The 22,984-nt window shown below is 45.0% G+C and overlaps 1 protein-coding gene across 1 annotated transcript in view; it reads left to right on the plus strand.

Annotated features, from left to right (window-relative positions):
• LOC115199226 (neurexin-2-like) overlaps nt 1-22,984 on the plus strand; it is an 840,225-nt gene that overhangs the window by 526,657 nt on the left and 290,584 nt on the right. The gene's annotated exons all lie outside the window — the stretch shown is intronic.

Here is a 22,984-nt window from a genome sequence, read left to right on the forward strand (position 1 = left end):
ACCCTGAGCCCCGGCCTGCTCTGCTCTTGCTGATGAAAAATATTTTTTGTGTGCTGCCTAACAATGGCTGTGCTGTGTAGGCTTACAGTGGCAGTTCAGGAGGAGTCAAAGGCTTCTTCCAAATGTTTTTATTTATTAAGCCTAGTCCCAAAAATTCCCTATCTTGTGCACAGACTAGCCTATAGTCTATGTTCTGTTCAGTTTGAGAAGGAGGTCAACTTTGCTAGCTTGCTACTACTATAATAGATTAGATTAAAAACAATATGTTTCTTACCCATGATGTAGGCCTATTTATCAGGGTTGTCGACCTCACAGTAAGCCAGATTCGAGTAACTTACATTGTGGTGCTGAAACCTGAAGCAGCAGCCAAGGCACAATCAATGGGAAATGGACAGCTCATGGTGCTGAAAGTAGGCACATTCGAGTAGGAATAATTCATTTCAACAGTCTTCATTTTAATTAGACTATACTAACAACAAGAGGGCCTTGGGTTGGAGCCTATTTCTTCCTATTTAAGAAATGAGGTAGGCCTACCTGTTTGACAGACAAAATTAGGCTGCTATATCCATAGATTTGTCGGTCATTTCCTCAAACCAGCATGCATTCTTTAAATAGCTTACCTCCATGTCAGTGAAGGGCTGTTAAGTTAAAACCAATACTCGAATTGAGGGGATCTGAGAGGTTATGCCGTAGGCCTACCTTTTATTAAAGACAATTGCAAAAAGCACAAGCCTACCCCTTGTTAGGCTAAGATTTTGAAGAAAAGGAAAGAGGTCTGATGATATAAAGTGATCTATAACAGCACTTTGGTCCTCGATCCTTTATGCTAGACACAAGCTGTAAAATATCCAGGAAAGATATGACTCCGGTGCATATGGGGATATCATTGTTTTGTTTCTTTGACATTCAGAGGCTGCGCTACAACCTTCTATAGCAGAGTAGGCAAAACATTGACTTTGCTTGGGAAGTAATCTAATTCTGTCACTATGTATTGATGAAGCTATTCACTTTCTGTACAGTAGAAGATGTTTAAACCCAGACAGCTTGTAGGGAAAGACGTGAAGTTCTCTCATTTGGTGAAGCCACGGTAGAAGAGTAGCCAGCGGTTAAAGCGTACATTTTTCTGTAGGCTTACTCTGTCTGGGGTGGAAAGGTCGGCCTAACTTTTGAAAGTATCATGCTCAGATTTCTTATGAATTCTCCAATTTAATTGTTTGCAAAAAGGGACAGTTTCATTGCAAACAAGATACATTGATTTGGCATTGGAGAAATATGATAGGATGAACACATATCTATCTCTCTGTCCATTATTAGCCTGTAATTCCGCTAATTTGTATGATATTAAAACAATTCTGCTAATGTCTAAAGTAGAATTGCTTGAAATGTTTATAAAAGGCATTTTTTCTCTGACCTGCAAATACAATGCTTTTACTGAAGGAGATCTTTCAACTCCTACTCTTGTCCACAGTGGTGTTCGAACCCACAACCTTCTGGCCCGCAGCCCTGTACGCTATAAACATTTCTGCGTTGCCATGTAATGCTTACAGGACGAAGAACCGTTTTTAAAATGACATATATAAGGCTCTGGTCTGTCCAAGAAGTGAGGGTAAACGGTAGACATGTTCTTTGTTATCCACTTTGTTTTAATTCTTATTTTGGGTGTAGGGGAAAGTCACCTTTTTTTACAAGTGTTCAAGGAGGGTTTAAGTCAAATATATTTTGCTGAAGGGAGGGCCATCCATTTTCATTTGGGAGAAGTCCGATTTTCTTCTGAATAACATTCACAGGCTTTGTCTGTTGTTTAGTTTAACTTTCTTTTTCTGCTGAGGGGATATAGCCTGCAGCGCCGCAGCACTAGTGGGAAGAGCAATAGTTGTACATCTTGATTCCGAGGACCTTTACTGGGGAGTGATGTCTCTATCCACAATCCCCTAGTCTAATTGTATATTCAGACGGTGCTCTGAAGTCCTCGGCCAATTCCCCAACTGAGACGTCGGCAACTCCCATCTCTATCCAATACACCTAGAGACATACACATAGAGAGCAGAGAATTTTACACACACACACACACACACACGCTCTAATACTCTCTCACATACATACACCCATCTATCCCTAATCACACACACACACACACACACACACACACACACACACACACACACACACACACACACACACACACACACACACACACACACACACACACACACACACACAGACAAATGCTCTAATACTCTCTCACATACATACACCCATCTATCCCTAATCACACACACACATACACCCGCACACACACACACATGGCCAAATGCAATAATACTCTCTCACATACATACACCCATCTATCCCTAGTCACACACACACACACACACACACACACACACACACACACACACACACACACACACACACACACACACACACACACACACACACACACACACACACACACACACACACATGGACAAATGCACTAATACTCTCTCACATACATACACCCATCTATCCCTAATCTCACACACACACACACACACACACACACACACACACACACACACACACACACACACACACACACACACACACACACACACACACACACACACACACACACGGACAAATGCACTAATACTCTCTCACATACATACACCCATCTATCCTTAATCACACACACATACCTAGTGCATCCCCAGTAGTCCACAGCAGTCACACCTACATAGCTGTTTGTATCAAACGTTTCCCCGGACCCATCTCGGTGTGTTTGTTGGTGTGCTCAGCATCCCTGACAGCACTACTAACAGAGAAGTTTCAAGGCCTCGCTGGTGTGTGTAATTGACCAGAGAAAATGGGTTGTCAGTTTTCTTTTCTTTTTCCCTGTTCTAAAGTGATTCTTTTGGAGTGGTGGAATCTTCAAGCATCCAGATTGTCAGTTTAAGTGTGATGGGAAAACAACACGAGGTCCCACAGGATAGGGGAAGTGGATCCTGTTTAGTTTGTTATGTGCGGCGCCAGTGCTGATAATACAGTCACCAAGGAACAGATGTTGAAGAAACACAAGTACGATGAAACAAGCACTGTCATTGTGTATGAAAGCCTGGAGAGTAAGATGTGAAATTATTTCCTGGCTCACATCAAAAGTGTTAGCCTTCAAGGCTAGTTTCCGTGGGTTATCTCGATTACCATTGCTAGCTTTGAGGACAGTGTCAACTACATGCATTCTAGGTAGTGCTATCCACAAATTTTATCCATATGTGTTCCACCTCTTCTATTCTTTTTTCTCATACCATCCTTGACAGAGGAGTTGGCTACTGCATAAACCAGACTGGGATGAGACTGAGGTTTATATCAGGGTTGCCCAAGCCTGGTCCTGAAGCTACCCTTCAGAAGGTTTTCGCTCCAGCCCCAGCTTTAGTTTGTAACTAAACTGATACAGCTTATCAACCAGCGAATTATTAGAATTGGCTGTGCTAGATTAGGGTTGGAGTGAACACGTACAGGACGGTATCTCTCCAGGACCAGGGTTGGAGTGAACACGTACAGGACAGTATCTCTCCAGGACCAGGGTTGGAGTGAACACCTACAGGACGGTATCTCTCCAGGACCAGGGTTGGAGTGAACACCTACAGGACAGTAAATCTCCAGGACCAGGGTTGGAGTGAAAACGTACAGGACAGTAAATCTCCAGGACCAGGGTTGGAGTGAACACCTACAGGACGGTATCTCTCCAGGACCAGGGTTGGAGTGAACACCTACAGGACGGTATCTCTCCAGGACCAGGGTTGGAGTGAACACCTACAGGACAGTATCTCTCCAGGACCAGGGTTGGAGTGAACACGTACAGGACAGTAAATCTCCAGGACCAGGGTTGGAGTGAACACCTACAGGACGGTATCTCTCCAGGACCAGGGTTGGAGTGAACACGTACAGGACGGTATCTCTCCAGGACCAGGGTTGGAGTGAACACGTACAGGACAGTATCTCTCCAGGACCAGGGTTGGAGTGAACACGTACAGGACGGTATCTCTCCAGGACCAGGGTTGGAGTGAACACGTACAGGACGGTATCTCTCCAGGACCAGGGTTGGAGTGAACACGTACAGGACAGTATCTCTCCAGGACCAGGGTTGGAGTGAACACGTACAGGACAGTATCTCTCCAGGACCAGGGTTGGAGTGAACACGTACAGGACAGTAAATCTCCAGGACCAGGGTTGGAGTGAACACGTACATGACAGTATCTCTCCTGGACCAGGGTTGGAGTGAACACGTACAGGATAGTAAATCTCCAGGACCAGGGTTGGAGTGAACACGTACAGGACAGTATCTCTCCAGGACCAGGGTTGGAGTGAACACGTACAGGACAGTAAATCTCCAGGACCAGGGTTGGAGTGAACACGTACAGGACAGTAAATCTCCAGGACCAGGGTTGGAGTGAACACCTACAGGACAGTAAATCTCCAGGGCCAGGGTTGGAGTGAACACCTACAGGACGGTATCTCTCCAGGACCAGGGATGGAGTGAACACGTACAGGACAGTAAATCTCCAGGACCAGGGTTGGAGTGAACACCTACAGGACGGTATCTCTCCAGGACCAGGGTTGGAGTGAACATCTACAGGACAATGTCTCTCCAGGACCAGGGTTGGAGTGAACACGTACAGGACAGTAAATCTCCAGGACCAGGGTTGGAGTGAACACGTACAGGACAGTAAATCTCCAGGACCAGGGTTGGAGTGAACATCTACAGGACGGTATCTCTCCAGGACCAGGGTTGGAGTGAACATCTACAGGACGGTATCTCTCCAGGAACAGGGTTGGAGTGAACACCTACAGGACGGTAAATCTCCAGGACCAGGGTTGGAGTGAACATCTACAGGACGGTAAATCTCCAGGACCAGGGTTGGAGTGAACACGTATACGACAGTAAATCTCCAGGACCAGGGTTGGAGTGAACATCTACAGGACGGCATCTCTCCAGGACCAGGGTTGGAGTGAACACCTACAGGACGGTATCTCTCCAGGACCAGGGTTGGAGTGAACACCTACAGGACGGTATCTCTCCAGGACCAGGGTTGGAGTGAACATCTACAGGACGGTAAATCTCCAGGACCAGGGTTGGAGTGAACACGTATACGACAGTAAATCTCCAGGACCAGGGTTGGAGTGAACATCTACAGGACGGCATCTCTCCAGGACCAGGGTTGGAGTGAACACCTACAGGACAGTATCTCTCCAGGACCAGGGTTGGAGTGAACACGTACAGGACAGTATCTCTCCAGGACCAGGGTTGGAGTGAACACCTACAGGATTGTATCTCTCCAGGACCAGGGTTGGAGTGAACACCTACAGGACGGTATCTCTCCAGGACCAGGGTTGGAGTGAACACGTACAGGACAGTATCTCTCCAGGACCAGGGTTGGGCAGTCCTGGTCTATATGGTATGAGACAGTACTGAATCATTAGACAGATTGTCATACATTAACACAATAAGTACAGTGCCCTGCTAAGTAGCTTTGTTGTGGTCTGACTGAGAACTGCCACACCTTCACTGTGCTCCAGTATGATCCCTCTCCCTAACAAGTCCTCCTCTGTGATTAACACTAGGCTAATTAGCCCTGAATGGAAATCAAAAGGCAGGAAATGTTTTCTGCTCGTAAACACATCCCTAGTGCCAGATATTAAAATGTGTCAGACTTTGTGGCTTAGCTTTATTGCCTGACATTTCAGTTTTGTTTCTACCTTCTGTTCTAGCTACTCCCTCTAATATTGTTCAAAGCTATTTAGATGTGTCTGACTTGTATCGCTACCAGAGCGGATTAGCCTCAAATCAGACAAACAAATTGGCATGTTGTCTTTAGGTCTAGTACGTCTAGAGAGGTGAGCAGGAGACAGCGCTCTCTCATCCCCTTCTCTAGCTGATCAGATTTGATTATCTCTCGTTGTATTAGTCCACGCAATCGCGTTGCACTCCAAGAACGGCTCCAGTAGCTGAAGTAGAATGGAACATACATGAACAACCATTACTAACACCCATGTGGTTCATAAAAACCAAACCGAACACCCTAACACCCATGTGGTTCATAAAAACCAAACCGAACACACTAACACCCATGTGGTTCATAAAAACCAAACCGAACACACTAACACCCATGTGGTTCATAAAAACCAAACCGAACACACTAACACCCATGTGGTTCATAAAAACCAAACCGAACAGACTAACACCCATGTGGTTCATAAAAACCAAACCTAACACACTAACACCCATGTGGTTCATAAAAACCAAACCGAACACACTAACACCCATGTGGTTCATAAAAACCAAACCGAACACACTAACACTCATGTGGTTCATAAAAACCAAACCGAACACACTAACACCCATGTGGTTCATAAAAACCAAACCGAACACACTAACACCCATGTGGTTCATAAAAACCAAACCGAACACCCTAACACCCATGTGGTTCATAAAAACCAAACCGAACACCCTAACACCCATGTGGTTCATAAAAACCAAACCGAACACACTAACACCCATGTGGTTCATAAAAACCAAACCGAACACACTAACACCCATGTGGTTCATAAAAACCAAACCGAACACCCTAACACCCATGTGGTTCATAAAAACCAAACCGAACACACTAACACCCATGTGGTTCATAAAAACCAAACCGAACACCCTAACACCCATGTGGTTCATAAAAACCAAACCGAACACCCTAACACCCATGTGGTTCATAAAAACCAAACCGAACACACTAACACCCATGTGGTTCATAAAAACCAAACCGAACACACTAACACCCATGTGGTTCATAAAAACCAAACCGAACACACTAACACCCATGTGGTTCATAAAAACCAAACCGAACACACTAACACCCATGTGGTTCATAAAAACCAAACCGAACACCCTAACACCCATGTGGTTCATAAAAACCAAACCGAACACACTAACACCCATGTGGTTCATAAAAACCAAACCGAACACACTAACACCCATGTGGTTCATAAAAACCAAACCGAACACACTAACACCAATGTGGTTCATAAAAACCAAACCGAACACCCTAACACCCATGTGGTTCATAAAAACCAAACCGAACACACTAACACCCATGTGGTTCATAAAAACTAAACCGAACACACTAACACCCATGTGGTTCATAAAAACCAAACCGAACACACTAACACCCATGTGGTTCATAAAAACCAAACCGAACACACTAACACCCATGTGGTTCATAAAAACCAAACCGAACACACTAACACCCATGTGGTTCATAAAAACCAAACCGAACACCCTAACACCCATGTGGTTCATAAAAACCAAACCGAACACCCCCCCCCTTCAACTCTAAGATGAAGTTAAAGTCATTTATGCTGGTCATGTGGAATGGGAAGTGCTTCCTGTAAACACAAATACAAATACAAACACAATACAAAAACTCACAGCCCTTAGGGGATAGCCTAGATTTATTATGCTAATGAAAAGACAATGACAAAGATAATACTCTCTATATTTATTAGAGGGATGGAGGGATGAATAAAAACAAACAGGGATCTTGAATGTTATTTATACAATGTTACCCAGAACAGAGTGAGACAGAATAAAAAAGTTACATCTGTTCCTACTGTAATTCTACCTATTCCTTGTTCTTTAAGAATTACGTTTATCGAAGGAAATCGTTGTTGAGTCACCATAGCAGCAGCAGAGGACTAATACATTAGTTTTGATTTTGCCCAGAGCAGGACTAAATAAAACGTGAAGAGAGGGGTGGGAAGGAAAGGTGGAAGGGAGAGAAGAGGTATGTACCCACATTTTAATTAAGCCTGTGCTTGCCACCGGTAAAATTTACATTACCCGTTTTGTCACCCCTTAGCTGGGTTTTCGCCCCGAAAAAGCTTGGCTCTAATCTGTTGCCAGCTGCTAATTCTGCCATACAATACAGAAACCTTTGCATACCTTAGCAGGCGTGCCGCAGCGCAGACCGCTAGCCATTGTCTCGCAGTTCCCCATCTGCAAGGATAAAGCTGTGGTCCTGTTGTAGCAGAAATAAACCTCTCCATCGCTGTCCCATTCAACTGGAGACTGGGGAATGGCTGCTAAATAAATGTGGTGTTTCTTTTTTCAATTAGCCAAATTCTGACCGAATGGAATGCTGGAATAGCTTGCACGTGGAGATATTGTAATGTCATCGGACAGCAATAGAAAGTGTTAGCTACTGTAATTAATGAATCTACGCTAGAGAGAAATCCCTGATATTTGGACCGAACCGGAGGGTATCATGTGGAATTTGGCTCCCAATTCACTCTGACCTATTGAGTAGGAAGTAGTTGCGGCTGACTGCTTTTTTAAAAGCAATGTGTTTTACAACAATGGCGATTTCGCCAATTATCCCTAACCTTTCTGTAACGACACCTGCAGTATGCTAAAACATAATTAGGTCTCCATCGTTAGGCCATCATCCGGCTCCATAATCATTAGCACTAGGAGAGGAAAGGAGACACCCACTCTGTCGCACTGGTAGCACTAATGAGTAGCACGGTAGCACCGCCAATACATAGTGTTCAGTAATGACACCCTCGCCATAGAATCGATTAGCACTGACCGTTAGGTTTAGATCAGAGTGAAGGTGAAAATGGAGTACAGTAATTGCGTCCTGCTGTATTTCATCCTATTATTTCTGGTGCTATGAAAAGAAACTGTGTTGCATTGAAGGCCATACTACCATGTTACTCATTGTAGTGTGTCTCTCTGTTGTGTCATGAAAGAGATAACCCTGACTGGTTGGTGATTGTTGGTTGTCGGTGGTTACAGAGGAGCGCGGTCAGATGATTGACCGGGTCCCTGAGGTGGGCACGTTGTGTTGGTGCTTGGTGGTGACCTGTGGTCCTGGTTGATGTCTTTAACCAGCTGTGGACATGCGCTGCCCACACCTCCGCTGGCTGCTAAATTGGACCTGCATCGATCAGTACGCCTCACTGTAATGGCTATTGACCATTGCCCTAAAGGAGAGAGACGCTGAGTGTGTATGTGGGGTTTCTGTGTATATGGGGATCTCTGTGTATGTGGTGGTCTCTGTGTATGTGGGGGTCTCTGTGTATGTGGTGGTCTCTGTGTATGTGGTGGTCTCTGTGTATGTGGGGGTCTCTGTGTATGTGGGGGTCTCTGTGTATGACTTGACCCTACTGTGAATGTACTTATTTAGGCACTAACTTTGAATGTGGAGAGGGATGAGAGTGGGGTGTGTGCACGTGTGTTTGTGAATTACAAACTTAACTACATTACAGTATAATTCAAATAACCCTATCGTTCAATATGGTTTTTGACTATAACAACATCAAAGCCACATATGTTTCAAGATGGCGCCAACAGACACGGCAGCCTTGCTTCTAGCCCCTAAGAAACTTTGCAGTATTTAGTTTTTTTGTGTTATTTCTTACATTATAAGTCCAGAAAATGTTTTGTGTTTTTACATACAAGCGGAAATAAATGTTGGATATCAGAGCAGCGGAAATTCACCAGCATTACGACCAGGAATATGACTTTCCCGATTTGGATCCTTTGTTCGTACCGCCCAGGGCAATTGAACTTATCCAAGAGGCTGCTCCAAGACGCCGCCGGCGGAGAAGAGGTATTCGGAGTGGACTTCTAGTCCGACTCAGGGGGCGTGCACACCATCCACCGCTTCCGACTATATTACTCGCTAATATTCAGTCTCTGAATAATAAAGTAAACAAGCCTAGGGCGAGGATCTCCTTCCAAAGAGACATCAGGGATTGTAACATGCTCTGTTTCACGGACTGTTCCCGTCCATACAGCCAGCTGGGTTCTCAGTACATCAAGCAGACAGGAATAAAGAACTCTCTGGGAAGAAGAAAGGCAGGGGGGTATGTTTCATGAGAGTGCGAACCACCGCATTTAACAGGCAAAACATCAGTACAGAGACAAAGTGGAGTTGCAATTCAATGGCTCAGACACAACACGTATGTGTCAAGGTATACAGACAATCACGGACTACAAATGGAAAACCAGCCAAGTCGTGGACACCGAAGTCCTGCTTCCGGACAAGCTAAACACCTTCTTCGCCCACTTTGAGGATAACACAGTGCCACCGACGCTGCCCGCTACCAAGGACTGTGGGCTCTCCTTCTCCATGGCCGATATGAGTAAAACATTTAAGCATGTTAACCCTCGCATGGCTGCCGGCTGAGACGGCAGACCAGCTGGCAGGAGTGTTTACGGACATATTCAATCTCTCCCTATCCCAGTCTGCTGTCCCCACTTGCTTCAAGATGTCCACCATTGTTCCTGTACCCAAGAAAGCGAAGGTAACTAAACTAATAGACAATCGCCCCGTAGCACTCATTTCTGTCATCATGAAGTGCTTTGACAGGCTAGTTAAGGATCATATCACCTCCACCTTACCTGACACCCTAGACCCACTTCAATTTGCTTACCGACCCAATATATCTATAGACGATGCAATCGCCATCGCACTGCATACTGCCCTATCCCATCTGGAGAAGAGGATTACCTATGTAAGAATGCTTTTCATTGACTATAGCTCAGCATTCAACACCATAGTACCCTCCAAGCTCATCATTAAGCTCGGGCCCTGGGTCTGAACCCCGCCCTGTACAACTTGGTCCTGGACTTCCTGACGTGCAGGCCCCAGGTGGTGAAGGTAGGAAACAACACCTCCACCTTGCTGATCCTCAACACAAGGGCCCCACAAGGGTGGGTGCTCAGCCCCCTCCTGTACTCCCTCTTCACTCATGACTGCGTGACCATCTATGTGTCCAACTCAATCATCAAGTTTGCAGATGACACAACAGTAGTAGGCCTGATTAGCAACAATGACGAGACAGCCTACAGGGAGAAGGTGAGGGCCCTGGGAGCATGGTGCCAGGGAAATAACCTCTCACTCAATGTCAACAAAACAAAAGAGATGATCGTGGACTTCAGGAAACAGCAAAGGGAGCACCCCCCTATCCACATGGACGGGACCATCCACTGGACTGTGCTGAAGGTGGAAAGCTTCAAGTTCCTCAGCGTACACATCACTGATGATCTGAAATGGTCCACCCACACAGAGAGTGTGGGGAAGAAGGCATAACAGCACCTCTTCAACCTCAGGAGGCTGAAGAAATGTGATTTGCCCACTAAAACCCTCACAAAATTTTACAGATGCACAATTGTGAGCATTCTGTCATGCTGTATCACCGCCTGGTATGCCAACTTCACTGCCTGCAACCGCAGGGCTCTCCAGAGGGTGCTGCAATCTGCCCAAAGCATCACTGGGGGCAAACTACCTGCCCTTCAGGAAACCTACAGCACCTGATGTCACAGGAAGGCCAAAAAGATCATCAAGGACATCAACCACCCAAGCCATGTCCTGTTCACCCCATTATCATCCAGAAGGTGAGGTCAGTACAGGTGCATCTAAGCTGGGACCGAGAGACTGAAAAACAGCTTCCATCTCAAGGCCATCAGACTGTTACAAGCCATCACTAGCCGGCTTCCACCCGGTTACGCAACTCTGCACCTTAGAGGATGCTGCCCTATATACATAGGAAATCACTGGCAACTTTAATAATGGAACACTAGTCACTTTAATTATGTTTAAATAATATTTACATACTGCTTGTCTCATCTCATATGTATGTACTGTATTCTATTCTACCGTGTTTTAGTCAATGCCACTCTAGTATTTATCTTATTTTTCTTTTAGATTTGTGTGTATTGTTCTGAATTGTCAGATACTACTGCAATGTTAAATAGCACTGAACTGTTAGAGCTACGTACACAAGCATTTCGCTACACCCGCAATAACATGTGCTAAATATGTGGATGTGACCAATACAATTTCATTTGATATGGCAATTCACACATAGTTGTGTCCGTCACGACGCCGTCACAGTTGAACACATTATACATCCATTCAAATTCCAAGATGTACATGTAAAACACTGCCTATTCAGCACCCTGCGTCCTCCGTCCTCCGTCCTCCGTCCTCCGTCCTCCGTCCTGCGTCCTCCGTCCTCCGTCCTGCGTCCTCCGTCCTCCGTCCTGCGTCCTCCGTCCTCCGTCCTCCGTCCTGCGTCCTCCGTCCTGCGTCCTGCGTCCTCCGTCCTGCGTCCTCCGTCCTCCGTCCTGCGTCCTCCGTCCTGCGTCCTCCGTCCTCCGTCCTGCGTCCTGCGTCCTGCGTCCTGCGTCCTCCGTCCTCCGTCCTGCGTCCTGCGTCCTCCGTCCTCCGTCCTCCGTCCTCCGTCCTGCGTCCTCCGTCCTCCGTCCTCCGTCCTACACACGGATCCTCATGTGTCTCTTCCATTATTCTGATGCAGAGGAATTGTCATTTCTACAATGTCAGGTCTATTCTATTATGTGGGAAGACTTGATGTCTCCTCCCTCTTTCTCCTCTTCTCCCTCGCTCCATATAGAGTAGCTCTGTGCAGTCCGTTCGCAGAGCGATGGGAGGAGTAGAGGGCTGGTAATTGAATGTGACTTGTGAAAGTATCACGGGGAGTATCCCCTATGGAAAATCTCAGAGTGGTAGAGAAGTACATTGTGATCTTGTGATCTAGCATCATGTGGCTGAGAAAGTCTCCACATGTTGAAGGTTAAGATGTGTTTAAATGTACGGGTGTTTAACAGCAAGCCAACCTCATGGTAAGACCTCTCACATAGCCTTCACACACAAACATACATTTACATGGCCTATGTATGCACACACACACACACACACACACACACACACACACACACACACACACACACACACACACACACACACACACACACACACACACACACACACACACACACACAGAGACAGACACACAGACACACAGAGACACAGATACACTGCTTACCTTGACATCTGTATGTCTGCCTATTGAAATGTATTTTGGGACATGAGACAAGTATCGACCAAGGCCCTTTCATTGCTCCTGTGTGTGTGCGCATGTGTGCTTGCGTGTGAATGTGTGCGTGTGTGTGTGTGTGTGTGTGTGCATGTGTTTCATTCAATTTTCATTAAATCATTTCAAGTTTCCACCTGTAATGATATCTGATTGACATTTTGAAAATGAGGTGGAAGGTGGGTGGAGACTGAAGATGGACTGAAGCAGAGCTTGTATGTATTTGCCTAATAATCGAAGATTAATGGCACGGCACATAACTCGATCGTTCCATGTATGTTGTATCATATCAGATAATTAGTGTGTAGCTAGTTACTTTCCCTTTGTAATACAATCCTCCTCAACGGTTAGGAATGAAGGAAGATGAAAGATACAGAGAGGAGAATCAGGACAGCAAAGGAAGAAATGAATTTCACAATTATATAATCATCATTAGCTCCCTCTTCATCATCATAGCAATCATCATCATCATCATCATAGCAATCATCATCATCATATTTATCATCATCATCATCACCTTCATCATCATCAGTAATCTCATCACCGTAATCAATATCTTCATCTTTATCATCGTCATTAATCTCATCACTGTAATCATCATCATCATCGTCACCTTCATCATCATCAGTAATCTCATCACCGTAATCAGCATCATCATCTTCATCATCATCATTCATCTCATCACCGTAATCATCATCATCATCTTCATCATCATCATTAATCTCATCACCTTAATCAGCAACATCAAAAATATCAAAACATTCATGATCAACATCATTATTAAAATGTTTTTTATCTCCCTCAATCTTATCAATATGTATATTACTATCCTCCTTATCTAGCCCTTTGGGGCTCCCGAGTGGTGCAGCGGTCTAAGGCACTGCATCTCAGTGCTAGAATTCAGGCTGTATCACAACTGGCCGTGATTGGGAGTCTCATAGGGTGGCGCACAATTGGCCCAATATCATCTGGGTTTGGCCAGTGTAAAATGTCATTGTAAATAAGAATTTGTTCTTAACTGACTTGCCTAGTTAAATAAAGGTTACATTTAAAACAATTCTGCCTCTCCCTTCTCCTCTCGTCCTCTCCTTCCTGTCAGTGCTCTGTGAATAAGTGATAGGCGAAGCTTGAGTGCTGCAACTGAGCAGTGTTTTTCATTTGTTCATGCACTGACCTGTCGTCGCCAAAAATTTACTGTGGTTTTACTCAGCGCAGCCATTTTTCCTCCCCACCTCTCCTCGCCTGCTGATCGCTAGAGTTTTGTTGAAAACAGAGGGAGAGGGAAAGCACTTTGTTGGTGTGTGTGCCTGTTAGAGCACGTAACAAAATAAAGACCTGAAATCAATGACTCCCATAGCGGATAGGAGGACAGCTGTGGGTTGAGGTTTAGCGGAGGACAACATTTTTGATCAAAATTGCTTTGGTTTCCCACTTGACTCCTTTGATGTGCTGGTCTTTGTCACATCGATCTCAAACTAAGCAAATCGTGGTTGGCTAAAGTGGAGCTTTGTAAAGTGTTCATAAAAAGTTCAGGCTTACCTTTAGTCATTGATTTTGCAGGTTAGTTCATGTTCAGAACAAAATGGCTGCCTTACCCTGTTTTTTTTTGGTTTGTGTGGGAGAATGTGTTGACCACAGCTCAGTGGATAGCAGGACATTATCCAGTTTGATGGCCTATATTGTGGACTACTACAGCGCAGTGAGGCGAGCAGAGGGGGAGGGCAGTTGATTTACGAGACAACAACAGTGGCTAAGACCCCAGCGTCCGATTGGCTGGACTTTTCCCTCTGACAGGGCTGCTCAGTAAATTCACCCTGACGGACAGGCGTTGTCAAGGGGACGCAATTGTTTTAACAGGCGTGTGTCCCCCTCTCCATCACCCAGCAGACAGCCCTCTCACAGAGGAGAGAGGGAGGGAGATAAATAAAGAGCAGCAGAGGGAAAGAAAGGGTGAGATACTGTATATAGAGAGAGAGGGAGAGAGAAAGAGAGACAGCAGAGTAAAGGGAGGAAAGAGGTAGAGATGACAGAGAGAAAAACCAACAGAGGAAGACAGACAGACAGATACAGAGAGAAAGAGGAATAGAGAGACAGACAGAGTGAAAGAGGAATAGAGAGAGAGACACAGAGTGAAAGAGGGACAGACAGACAGACAGACAGACAGACAGACAGACAGACAGACAGACAGACAGACAGACAGACAGACAGACAGACAGACAGACAGACAGACAGACAGACAGACAGACAGACAGACAGACAGACAGACAGACAGACAGAGTGAAAGAGGCATAGAGAGACAGAGTGAAAGAGGGACAGACAGACAGACAGACAGACAGACCGACAGACCGACCGACTGACAGACAGACAGACAGACAGAGTGAAAGAGGCATAGAGAGACAGAGTGAAAGAGGCATAGAGAGACAGAGTGAAAGAGGCATAGAGAGACACAGAGTGAAAGAGGAATAGAGAGACACAGAGTGAAAGAGGAATAGACAGACAGACACAGAGTGAAAGAGGAATAGACAGACAGACACAGAGTGAAAGAGAAATAGACAGACAGACACAGAGTGAAAGAGAAATAGAGAGACAGAACTAGATCTAGAGAGGGAGAGAAAGCGGCAACTGTGTAATGACGCCTGTCTGTTTCACTCTATCCAATCTTGGAGAGTTAAACAGAGGCTTCCATTCAGTGCAGTTGAAAAGCTCCAAAGGTCTGCCGGTTAGCAGTTAGGTCTGAAAACCGTCTCTCAAAAGGAGTGTGAATGTGGAGGCACAGCCTGTTCTATTTGAGACTTGAAGGCCTGTTGTGGAGGTATTGTCTGGAGAGTTGAAACCCTGTTGTGGAGGTATTGTCTGGAGAGTTGAAAGTCTGTTGTGGAGGTATTGTCTGGAGAGTTGAAGGCCTGTTGTGGAGGTATTGTCTGGAGAGTTGAAAGTCTGTTGTGGAGGTATTGTCTGGAGAGTTGAAGGCCTGTTGTGGAGGTATTGTCTGGAGAGTTGAAAGTCTGTTGTGGAGGTATTGTCTGGAGAGTTGAAGGCCTGTTGTGGAGGTATTGTCTGGAGAGTTGAAGGCCTGTTGTGGAGGTATTTTGTGGAAACGTGAGTGAGAATGGTGTCTTCTGTCCAGCAGGGTGAGGTGTCGGGTCAGGGAGAGTGTATCCGTCTCCCACTGGGTTTTCAGCAGGCGTGACACCTGTCACGTGACTATGTGGTTGTGTCTATTCACAAAATAGACACACAAACACACACACGCACATTTAATTGATGTGTATAGAACATTGATGCGTGATAGCCTGACTGCCTAGAAGAGCAGTGTTTATGGCCCATGGAGACTGCTCTCTCCTGGGCTTGGCTACTCAAGAGGGCCTGGAGCTATGGCGCTTTTCCCCAGGTTACTGCTTCACTGACGGCCCACTTAGTACCACGCCTGGGTGGAAGAACTATGTGGACCAGGGAGGCCTATAGGGACCCATACTGTATGACCAGTCATTGCGTAGGAGGGTGGATTTGGAGCAGGTGAGAAACTCCTACCTCTGCCTCTCTCTCCCTCTCTCTGCCTCCTTCCCTCTCTCTTGCCCTCTCTCTCTTTCATCCTCTCCTTCACCCCTCTTCACTGACTGAGGGGCACTGGATATACAGAGCACCCAGGTGATTTCATTGTGTGGGGTACTCAGAACTGGGCTACCAAAGGAAGTGTGTGTGCGTGTGCGCGTGCGTGCATGTAGAACAATGGTGGAAAGATGCCCAGGTGTGTTAGCAAGGGAAGGGGGTTAAGTGCTGCCACAGAGCTGAACGTCGATGTGACAGAAACGTTGTTGTTCCATTGTACTGTGTGGAGGCCATTTTCAGACAACAACAATCAAAATGGCATCAGAGATTTCATAGAGAAAAACAGAATATGGACCTGCCACCAATTACAGAAATCAACACAGTTTAATCTTCCAGCCCATTATTTTAAACTACATTTCTAAACTCACCTGCTGACATAATTATTGTCAAAATAGTATTTTTGTTCGACTTGAATCCCCACACGTAGAGTTGTCACACATGCGCGCACACACACACACAAACACACACTCTCGAGCACAATATGGAGCACAATTATATTAAAACGGATAATTTGACGTCATCAATTAACACTCCAAGTGGCGACACCATTCATTTCCTGCTTTTCAGTTTGTTGTGGCACTCGGCTGAGTCTAAATGCACTGTAATTCGACTGAGTCTAAATGCACTGTAATTCGGATGAGACTAAATTCATTGTAATTTGCCATCAAAGATTCCCTGACCGTTCCTACAGTAACATGTATGTCATTTAGCAGACGCTCTTATCCAGAGTGACTTCTGTGCATTCTGATTGCTAGCTAGGACCCCCACATGTGTCAGACATTTAGTCAATTTTTCTCAGTAAAGTAGCTATCAGCAAAGACGGTGTGAGTGTTTGTTCACGAGTTAGTGAGTTTCTGTGTGGGTGTGGGGGTGCTGTGGGATTATTTAAGGTACTCTTTGAAGAGGTAGGGTTTCAGACGTGGAGAGGTCTTGGAGCAGGCCTTCCCCGGGAGGACGAGCAGCTCCGGCTTGTCAAGGTTGAGCTTAAGATGATGGGCCGACATCCAAGCGGAGCCACCTGGGTGTCAGAAGGGGAGAAAGAGAAAAGTCATTAAGTGTCAGTCTTGGCCCGTACCGCACAACTTCTGCCAGCCATTCATCCTGTGTTTCCGTGTGTGTGTGTGTGTGTGTGTGTGTGTGTGTGTGTGTGTGTGTGTGTGTGTGTGTGTGTGTGTGTGTGTGTGTGTGTGTATCAAGGTCCATTCTATGTGTCAATTAGAGGCAGTTAGCTCCAGCCAGAGACACAAATAGATGTTCTTCTTGTGATGGGAGGCTGGAGGAAAATAAACAAGGTTGCATAGAAACCAGACAGAGAGGTTTATAATAGACCATTTAATGAGACTTAATGGTTGTTTCTGTATTAGGGAGTCAATTGAAGGGAGAGTCTGTCTAAGGAGTATCTTTTCATTTGACAGTGGCCTGAGTTTTAGGGACAGCTGCTTGACAAGAGAAGTGTCTCAGGAAAATGTGGCTCAGAAATATATCAAGTTTATCATTATGAAATATATCAAGTTTTTCATAAGGTTATCATTATGAAATATATCAAGTTTTTCGTAAGGTTATCATTATGAAATATATCAAGTTTTTCGTAAGGTTATCATTATGAAATATATCAAGTTTTTCGTAAGGTTATCATTATGAAATATATCAAGTTTTTCATAAGGTTCTCATTATGAAATTATATCAATGCCGCGTTTACGCTGGCAACCCAATTCTGATCTTTTTTACAATTAGTAGCAAAAGGGCTGATCTGTTTAGACAAAAAAACTATTAGTGAAAAAAAAGATACAAATTTGCCTGCCTGTGTAAACACAGCCTATGTGAGTTGACTGACTGTAGGTGAAGTGAATTTATGTTAGTCAGTGGTATAGAAGAGGTGTTTAGACTAAAGTGTTTGACTACAGTATTACAAACTTACTTAAAATGTGAAGTTAGTAGTGTACCAGAAACAGGCGTTACTGAACCTGCTCTTAGTGGTCCTCCAGGAGCCCTTTCCCAGCAGCCCTCTGCCTGTCTGCTCAGTCGTAGTGCGGCCCTACTTAGGGACCCTTGAGGGGTTGTTATTGTAACTGCAGATGCATTAATCTTGGCAGTGTCTGAGCATCTATAATTAGTCCCCCTCTGGTGGAAAAGAATGGCGCTGGAACGGATATCTGCCGTTTTCCGACATTTATCACTGAAATGTGAAAAAAATATGAATTACACATTATTAGGGTAATTGAGCGTCTTAAGAAAACGCTCACTGCCTGTAAACAAAAAGTTAACAAGCTCATTTCCTGTTAAACAGAATGGCGCTGGAATGGATAGCTTCCGTTTTTACAGATCCTGACCAATTTTGATATTTTGGGTGTTTTTTGCGATGATCTTAACTTTTTTTGTACATACTGTTTCCGCCATCGTTTCCTATGACCGAAAAGAGCTTCTGGACATCAAAACAGCGATCACTAACCTCGATTTGGATGAAGATTTTTAACTTCTGACACGGTTGTCGAAAGGAGAAGTGGACCAAAGTGCAGCGTGTGTGTCATTCCACATTTTATTTATACTGTGAAACTATGCAATACATAAATAAACTGAATGACAAAAAAACAACAAACCGTGACGCAGAGGTGAAAAATACACAACTCAAAATGAATCTCCCACAAACCAAGGTGGAAAAAAACCCTACTTAAGTATGATCTCCAATTAGAGACAATGAGGACCAGCTGCCTCTAATTGGAGATCATCCCAAACAAACCCAACAGAAATACAAAACTAGAACCTGACCTACTCTACCATAGAAAATAACATCTTACTATGGTCAGGACGTGACAACTTCAACAAGTCTGCGGAGCAGGACTTACTGCTCACCCCGGACCAGGCCCTAATCCCCGAGACTCGGAAGAGAAGGAGACGGCACAAAAGAGGCCGACATGCAGGCACCCTGACAAAACTACGCCGGCGAGTAAATCAACCACCTCTACCCTCCGTTCTATTGGCGAACGTACAATCACTGGAGAGCAAACTAGACGAGTTCCATTAGAGACTATCCTATCAATGGGACCTAAAGAAATGGAACATCCTATGTTTCTCTGAGTCGTGGCTGAACAAGGACATGTGTAATATGCATCTACTGTAGCTTTTTTTTCTATGCATCGGCAGGACAGAACGACAGCTTCGGGTAAGGTCGAAAGGGGAGGTGTGTGTCTCTTTGTTAACAACAGATGTTGTGCAATCTCTAATACTAAGGAAGTTTTAAGGTTTTGCTGGCCTGAGTTAGAATCGATAAACTGTAGACCAGGGGTCTCCAACAGGTCGATAGCTACCTGTAACTCACAGCCCACCTACGAGCAGCTCTCCAATCTATTCTGAAAGTACAGTACATGCATTTTTTGTTCCATCACAAATTGTCTAAAACATAAATCTCCTGTATACTATCAAATCAAAGTCACATTAACATTAAACCCACCCCTTGTTAGCCAGTATTTTCTTAAAGAGCCAAACGTAACACCATTTGCCAATTCATTTTCAGAAATATTTTCTGTCTTTTTGGTGCGCACATTTGTCTATCAGTCCGTATGTAGAAGTTAGCTAATGTAAACCTGTGTCCTGTAGGTAGACTGAAAAACCTTCCCCAAAAACCCTCTCAATTAAATATTAACTGCAAAGTAGGGTTACCTGACAGAACTATATCTATCAACTCGGAGGCCGTTGTTCTGCAAACTCTGCCAGGACATGTTTTGCAGAAGTAGGCCTAACAGCAGAAACATTGCCAGACCGACATAAACGTTGTTCCCACAGTGACCGTACCTACCTATCTTCCTAGATGAGCAATTAAACATAAACACATCTCTTGCACACCAAGGACCCGGGAAAAGTTGCAGGGTAGTGGAGAAGAGAAGAATGTGCCTCTGAATACTATAAAAAACGAAAAGGTTTGGGGACCCCTGCTCTAGACTACCAAGAGAGTTTTAAATCTATATTTTTCGTAGCTGTCTATTTACCACTAAAAACTGATGCTGGTACTGAGACCGCACTCGATGAGCTGTACAGGACCATAAGCAAACAAGAAAATTCTCATCTTGAAGCGCCCCTTCTAGTGCCTGGTGATTTTAATGCAGGGGAACTGAAATTAGTTTTACCTCATTCCTACCTGTGCAACTAGAGGCGAAAAAACTCTAGATCACATTTGCTACTCCCGAACACAGAGATGCATAAAGGCTCTTCCTCGCCCTCCATTTGGCAAATCTGACCATAACTGTATCCTCCAGATTCCTGCTTACGAGCAAAAAACTCCAACAGGAAGTACCAGTGACGCACCCAATATGGAAGTGGTCTGATGAAGTTGATGCTAAGCTACTCTAGCACAGACTCTAATATGTTCCGGGATTCATCCAATAACATTGAGGAGTCTACCGCATCAGTCACTGGCTTCATTAGCGAGTGCGTTGACGATGTCGTCCACACAGTGACCGTACATACAGTAGGTGCCGAGGCTAAATGACTGCGCAATCAACAATATTATTTAGTAGACATCACTTGCTTATATTCAGTCAACAAATATATCTTAAGAATATCATGGAATATAATTGAACATTTTAGTTTCTCTTAGAATAATATCCTTAGTGTAACAACAGTTTTAGTAAGTAATATGCTACAGTCCAGCTACAGCTGTCAGTCTTTTTTCGGGTGTGTGTGCAGGACAGAAGAACAGCAATTCTTACACTATTTTTCTAAATTCAATCACCTTCTTCATCCTTATCATTCAGTTAATTGAAATTAAATTTTGAAGTTGTGAACAATTATCAGTTTCTGTTTGGTTTATATCGCCCATTCATTGTCAGGTAGAGACACATTAGGCCTTGAGACCCAAAAGCATAATCAGTGCTCTACCTCCCCCTTGTAGTGGTCTGGAGTAATAAAGCAGTGACGCAGGGTAACGTACTAAACCACAAATTACCTCTAAATCCCACAGCATAATCTCAAAACTTTTAATTGAGGCACCACTGTACATATCCCAACCAGAGGCCAGGGATTATAAGCAACATCCGCACTGAGCTAAAGGCACTTTCAAGGAGCGGGACACTAATCCGGATGCTTATAAGAAATTTCACTACGACCTCCAATGAGCCATCATACAGGCAAAACGTCAATACAGGACTAAAATCGAATCCTGCCATGCTGGCTCTGACACTCATCAAATGTGGCAGGGCTTGCAAACTATTACGGATTACAAAGGGAAACTCAGACGCGAGCTGCCCACTGACACAAGCCTACCAGACAAGCTAAATGCTTTCTATGCTCGCTTTGGGGCAAGCAGTACTGAACCATGCATGAGAGCACCAGCTGTTCTGGACGACTGTGTGATCATGGTTTCCGTAGCCGATGTGATTAAGACCTTTAAACAGGTTAACAAATGGATTACCAGAAAGCGCACTCAGGGCATGCTACCAGTTGGACTGACCAGTTGGCAAGTGTTTTCGTTGACGGACTCTGTAATACCTACATGTTTCAAGCAGACCGAAGTAAACTGTCTAAATCACGATCTCCCCATAGCATTCACATCTGTTGCCATGAAATGCTTAAAAAGGCTGGTCATGGCTCAGATCATCATCCCAGGAATCCTGACCTATTCCAATTCGCGTACCGCCCCAATAGATTCACAGATTACACAATCTCTATTGCACTCCACAGTGCCCTCTCCCACCTGGACAAGAGGAACACCTATGTGAGAATGCTGCTAATTTACTACAGACTACAGCTCAGCTTTCAACCCTTTTCACCCTAGGACTGAACACCTTCCTCTGCAAGTGGATCCTGGACTTCCTGACCCCCCCCCCCCAGGTGGTGATGGTAGGCAGCAACGCATCCGCCACACTGACCATCAACACGGGGGACCCTCAGGGGTGCATGCTTTGTCCCCTCCTGTACTCCCTGTTCACCCACAACTGCGTGTTAGTGCATAACTCCAGCACCATCAATACATTTGCTGACGACAGAACGGTGGAAGGCCTGATCGCCGACGATGATGAGACAGCCTACAGGGAGGAGGTCAGAGAACTGGCACTATGGTGCCAGGACAACAACCTCTCCCTCAACGTCAGCAAGACAAAGGAACTCATCGGGACTACAGGAAATGGAGGGCCGAGCACACCCCTAATTCACATCGACAGGGCTGTAGTGGAGCGGGTCGAAAGTTTCCTCTGTACTCACATCACTAAGAATCTATCATGGTCCATGCACACCGACACAGTGGTGAAGAGGGCGTCTTCCCCTTCAGGTGGCTGAAAACATTTGGCATGGGTCCTCAGATACTAAAAACGTTCTACAGCTGCAGAGCATCTTGACTGGCTATATCACCGCTTGGTATGGCACCTGCTTGGCGTCTGACCGCTAGGTGCTACAGAAGGTAATGTGTATGGCCCAGTACATCCCTGCCATTCAGCACCTCTACACCAGGTGG

Source organism: Salmo trutta, chromosome 8, assembly GCF_901001165.1.
Source record: "Salmo trutta chromosome 8, fSalTru1.1, whole genome shotgun sequence".
NCBI lineage: Eukaryota > Metazoa > Chordata > Actinopteri > Salmoniformes > Salmonidae > Salmo > Salmo trutta.